Here is a 6,356-nt window from a genome sequence, read left to right on the forward strand (position 1 = left end):
GTCACCAGTGATGAGCGAAGGAAGTCTCTTTTTTGGGCTGACAGGATCAGTAGATCTGGCTATTTTTGTTTCGGCGATGTGGTTGTGTTCGACACGACTTACAAGAAGAACAAATACAACTACCCATTGGTGATATTTTTAGGGTGCACCCACCACTCTCAGACAGTTATTTTTGGTGTTGCATTGGTGTCAGATGAAACGATAGATACGTATAAGTGGTTGTTGGAGTGTTTTTTAGAGGGCATGAACAATAATATCCAGAAGCAGTTGTAATAGACGGAGACGGGGCGATGAGTGAAGCTATAAAACAGGTGTTTCTGGATGCGACACATCGTTTATGCGCTTGGTATTTGAATAAGAATGCATGTGAGAATGAAAAGAACTCAAGATTTTTGCAAGGTTTTCAAAAAGTCATGTACTCTAATTTTACAAAGGATGAGTTTGAAGATTTTTTGTCAGAGCTAATTAAAGAAAACGAACTTGAAGGAAATCCTTGGGTTGTAAAAATGTACGAGAACTAGTCACTATGGGCAACTGCATATCTACCTGAGAGGTTTTTTGGACGTATAAGAACTATGTCTCAAAGTGAAGCCGTCAATGCAATCATCAAGAGTTACTTCAGGAAGAGAGGTTGTATTTTTGAATTTATGCACAATTTTGAGAAGGCTTTGTGATCTTATAGATACAATGAACCGGTTACCAATTTTAAATCAAAGTTTTCAGAACCTGTGATGACTACTCACCTGCATGAGATTGAGAGGCGTAACACGCAGATTTATACCGTGGAGATTTTCAAAGAAGTCAAAGATGAAATAATGAAGGCTGGATCATTGATTGTTAAGGCAAAATTAGAGCGCGACGATCTTAAGATTTATAAAATAACAAAATATCGTCGTGATAACTATGAAGTAGATGTTTTTTATGATGGTAGCACACTTCAATGTGAGTGTATATTATGGGATTCTCGTGGGATTCCATGTTCTCATATGTTTTGTGTCATGAAAGAAGAACACATTGATCGTATTCCCGAAGCTTTGATTTTGCTGCGATGGACGAAGGATGCAAAATTAGGTTTTTTGAACAAGAATTTTGATGGTGTTGTTGATTCTAATATGATTGAGCAGGCTCGGTTTGGTGCGTATTATTTTGCTTTTTCTACTTTTTGTAAAGAAGCTTTAAAAAAGGAAGGTGTTTATGGTGAAATAATGGATGACATTCTGAATTTACAAAAAAATAAGTACTGCAGTACGGACGATCCTAATGGGGCATCGAAGTCAGTCGTAAGTGATCAAAAGACTGTGAAGAGCAAAGATGCTCCAAAGAAAAAAAAGAATGACACAAAAGCTATTAGGCGATGTTCTAAAGGCAATAGTAGAACTCATAATGCAAAGAATTGTTCGGTAATTTAAAAAATTATATTTTGTTCGTTTAAGTCATTTGTTGCTCTTTTGATAATCATAGTACTTTCTATTACATAATTTGCAGGGTACAGAAAATGCGTCATTTGAACGAAATGTTGGTATGGAGTCGTTGTCAGTAACTGATTCTTTAAGCCAAGTTGTGAAGGTATAAAATATTTTTTTATACAAGGTCTAAATGTTGTATTAATTATAACAAGTTATTATCTGTATCACATTTATAATTTATTTTTTAAAACAGAACAAGAAAGGAAAAAGAGGTCGCAATGGAGAAAGTAGTGTGCAAAATAAATGTTCAGAGGCACTGAAATATCGCGGCCCTAATGTGACAACGATTGCATGCACGGAAGTTGGAAGCACAAGCATACCACCAATACTTGCAGTGTATTGACTGTAAACCGTGATGCAAGTGGTACATCAGGTGGTGCATCCAATGCACGTATAACCTGTATTCCCATTCTATCCGACGAGTCTTTCAGAAAATTCAAATTTGTGTCTCGGAGGGCTACAACAACCGATGAAAAATGGTGGTACTTGAATGAGCATTGAAATAATATAATTTGAGCATGCATGAAAAATGATATGTTGGAGGTGATTTTTAGTGGTATGACACGTGTAAGGTTAGAATACCTCCATCTATATACGTTTTTGTGTCATAACATAAGAACTTTTAAGTTCAGTGTAGTCAAATTAATACTGATATGATTTAATATAATTCTACAATCACTCACCTAATTCTGCTGAAGCCATTCTCCTTAATTCTATGCACGCAGTAATGGTTATATTCTCAGCATGCATTAATATTTTAGTCTCTTTTAGGGTTAATGCCATTGAATAAGGTTTAGGTTAGGTGTAACTAAACTTATGACTTTTTGTCCCATATATAGTAACACCAAGAGAGGAAAAAGTAACATAAGAAAAAAAAATGTTTTCAAGTGAAGTGTTAGGTGTTCTTCCTCTTGAGAAATGTCCGGTGGTGAATCTCACTCAGTGACTTCAAGTAATACGTAATTATGTTTAACATTTGCTTACATATTTGTGTGTGCATATTTCATCTTCAAGTTTTATTATTTCATAATTTGCTTTGTAAACTTAATAGTTGCATGTTTATATTTTCGAAGGATTGATGAACAATGAGCCGAGTTTTTGGGTAATTACAGTGGCGATGAGGTTGAACAGAATGTCGATCTCAGTGACCTTGAAAGCTTTGAAGGTGAAGAAGAGATGGATGAAAATTTCGATGAACCCGTGGTCGAAGAAAATGGCATTTCATTCAACTATCGTGCCACTGCTGCTGCTGTAACAGGCAAAAATGTTTTCGTACGTAATCTGAACCTGTTATTTTAACCCTGCCATCCATTGGTATGTTATATACGCATGTATTGAAACTGATGTTGTAATATGAAACATATTTAAATTTGTAGCACTTTCCGGCTAATGTTGCTGAAAATTGGTTACTGCCGTTGCAAACTAAGATAGACCTTGTTGATGTTCATACAAATGTTGTTTACCCATGTGTGATGAAGACTAATAGGAGGCCAAGGGAGATATATCTTTCCATAGGTTGGTATGAGTATGTTAAAGAAACTCGTCTGAGGGCTGGTGATGTTCTTGGGTGCACTGTGACAGATCCTCTTAAAAGAATGTTTGTTCGTTTTATGATGTAATACAAATAATTTTATGCTTAGAGTGAAACTTGGTTGAAGATGTAAAGCAATTTACTTTGATATTGAAATGAATTAAATGTTGAGTTTCATAATGTACTATTGCAGCAAGTGTAATGAATTATTGTTTTGCTTGAGTATAATATTATTAAATCAACGTTTATGAGCTAAAATGTAAAAATATTTTTGAATAAGAATGCAGGTTGAAAAAACTATGATAGTGTTAAAAATAGGGAAAGAAGTCCCTGAATGCAAAACAACTAAAAAAGATGGAAAAATGCAAAAATGGATTTCACTAGGATCGAACCTGCGCAATCGTGTATGGTAAGTGTGTTTAACCAACACTCTCTCTACTGGGGCGCTATGCCAATTCATTTAATAAACACAAACAATGAAATGAATAATAAAAATACTTGGTAACAATGCATGAATGGAAAACAATTAAGTTAACATACCAATAATTCATGCTTTTTCATTTTTGCATCCCCTGAATTTTGAGCATTCCACCCTATGCTCTCTCATAATTTAGTGCACCACTAACAAATACTCTACTAACAAACCGCATATATTTATTTCTCTCTCGTAACTTAATTGGCCCACTAACAACAAGTGAAGTTTTTCATAAATTCGATTAAATAAAAATTTACTTTTTAAAATGTTATGACATTTGAACTTAGATTTTGTTATTGGAAAAACTTAGCATTTTATCCCTATTCCAAATTGGTTACGTAAAATAATTGACTTTAGAAATATATATATATATATATATATATATATATATATATATATATATATATATATATATATATATATATATATATATATATATATATATATATAAACTATTTTTATTATTAAATAAAATTTTATAATTAAATACAATATAGTAAAAAATGTCAATTGTATCATAATTAAGTAATACAAATGCATTAGCAACAACACATGCTTTATACATTGTTCACATAAAATTTTGCAATTACTACATCAGTTATAATATATAAATTACATGTCTTATATGGCAACAAGGTCATTGATACAAAGTTTCATATAATATTTATAAACTGAAAACACCAAAATGCAACACAGATTATGCCTTCATATCTGAAACGTCATTTCAGCTAGATCAACATTTATCAATCGACACCGACAAATAGCTTGTAGGAGGGTATTCAATGGATAATTTCAACAAATCGCCTTTGCCTAAACGCTGCACTTCTGCAAATTCGTACCAACCATTGCAGATGTACGTTTCAATCTTTGTCGGGTCATCACGACTCTTCAGCCTGCACTTATATTTCTTGCTCGTATCAGTGTCGTGGATTGTAACTGAACTCTGTGGCTCCGTAAAACACTCCTTTATAACGTAAGCCGGTAAATGCTGCCCAATGACATAAAAAATAATTACAAATTACCAAGCCATTTTACATACATCATTTATATGTATAGAATATCTAAACTGCAACTTACAAACACATTTTCCTGGTTTTTCATGCATCAATGACACGTTTGGTCCATCTCCGCACATTTTGTGGACTGGAGTTACCACCTATGGAAGATGCTACCAACCTCTCCGACACACTACATTTTCATAACATGAAATATACGAATAATTTGTTAACGGTTATATGTTTCAATGTTTCTATTTCTTTAAAACACTTAAAATTTTAATTACAAAATAAACACTACATCTACTTTAACTATGTGTTTGGTACGTCTTAATAATATAAACAAAAACAGTTTACCTTTTACTATCAGATGATATTGAAATGTGAGAACGAACAGTACTTGCAATCCTTTTCCCTTTATCTGTATCACCATCAGCACTTTGAATGAGCTCCTTGGCAGGTTCCTTTAGTTCAACATCAAGTCTGTATTTTGCTTGAAGATTACACATTTCCATCACATGTGCACAAAATTCTTCGTAGCTATACAATTTCCTGATCTTATTTTCTGGAGCAATCGTTTTTCCTGATACAACTTATGACATAGGTACATCTGTTGAAGTTTCTTTTCGTCAAAATGTTGAAGAGTGAGTTTATCAGCTCTGCAACATATAACAACATGCAACACACATTGTTTATAAAATCCTAAAGCTTGAGTTGACCATGCGAAAAGATGTACAAAAACAATAAAGCACTTTGGGCCTTCTGCGCAAGTTGCTATTGCGCACCCCCTTTGTGGCCTATATTACACCACTTTTTTTTGGCACAAAAACTAAACGGGTTGGGCCTTGCATGCAGAAATGCCGCGCTGCACCTCCAAGAAGCCCATGCATTCCCCCTTGTTTTTGAATGAAGAAAATTTCTTTGTACACCAGTATCGGGTGAAAAACTATGAAAACTCCAAAATACCCTTCGGAGATGCATCTCTGAAGGAACCCATATCCTAATTTTAAAGATTTTAGATATGCATCTCCGAAATCACCCCAATTTAAATTTATTCATTTAAACTTGGATTTAAAATGAAGGTCTTTCTTCGGAGATGCATATCCGAAAAAACTCTTCCCAAAATAAATTTGGGATATTAGTTAATTCGGATATGCATATCCGAAGTATTCCAGCATTTCAATTTTTTATTTTATTTTGAAAAATATTTATTTATAATATAGTTATAACATAATTAGAGTGAGTTATTATTAATAAGAAATAACTTAAAAACAAATTGTTATAAATAAGGAATAAAAAGATTAAATAAAATTTTAATTTTATTATAATTTATTTGTCAAGTTATTCTAAATTATAAAATTAATTATTTTTTAAATGGTATATATATTTAATATCGGTTAAATATTTATGCAGTTAAATTATAAAAGTAATTACTTTTTTAAAATTATAAAAAAATAATTTGTCACAAAATATTATGCGGTTCAATATTTAATTAATTATATATCTTGATAAAAATGGTATATATTTAATTATATATCTTGAATAAAATAGTATATATTTAATTATATATTTTGATTAATACAATTAATTATACTATTAATACAATTGATTCAACTTGATTTTAATTTTTTAACAAATATTAAATTTTTTTTATATGCATATCTGAAAAATCTCAAGACAAAAAATTAGGTTATTTCAGATGTGCATATCCGAAGACACATTTTTATATAAAAATAAAACGGTATTTTCGGATGTGCACATCCGAAATCACTTTTTTTAAAGAAAAAAATATGCATCCGGAAATTTCACCTGTAAAAAGAAATTCTCTTGAATGAAAAAAAAACTGCCTTAGGCCAATTTCTTTGGGATGCAGCGTAATTACTTTCCTC

Source organism: Vicia villosa, linkage group LG7 (assembly GCF_029867415.1).
Source record: "Vicia villosa cultivar HV-30 ecotype Madison, WI linkage group LG7, Vvil1.0, whole genome shotgun sequence".
Taxonomy (NCBI): Eukaryota; Viridiplantae; Streptophyta; class Magnoliopsida; order Fabales; family Fabaceae; genus Vicia; species Vicia villosa.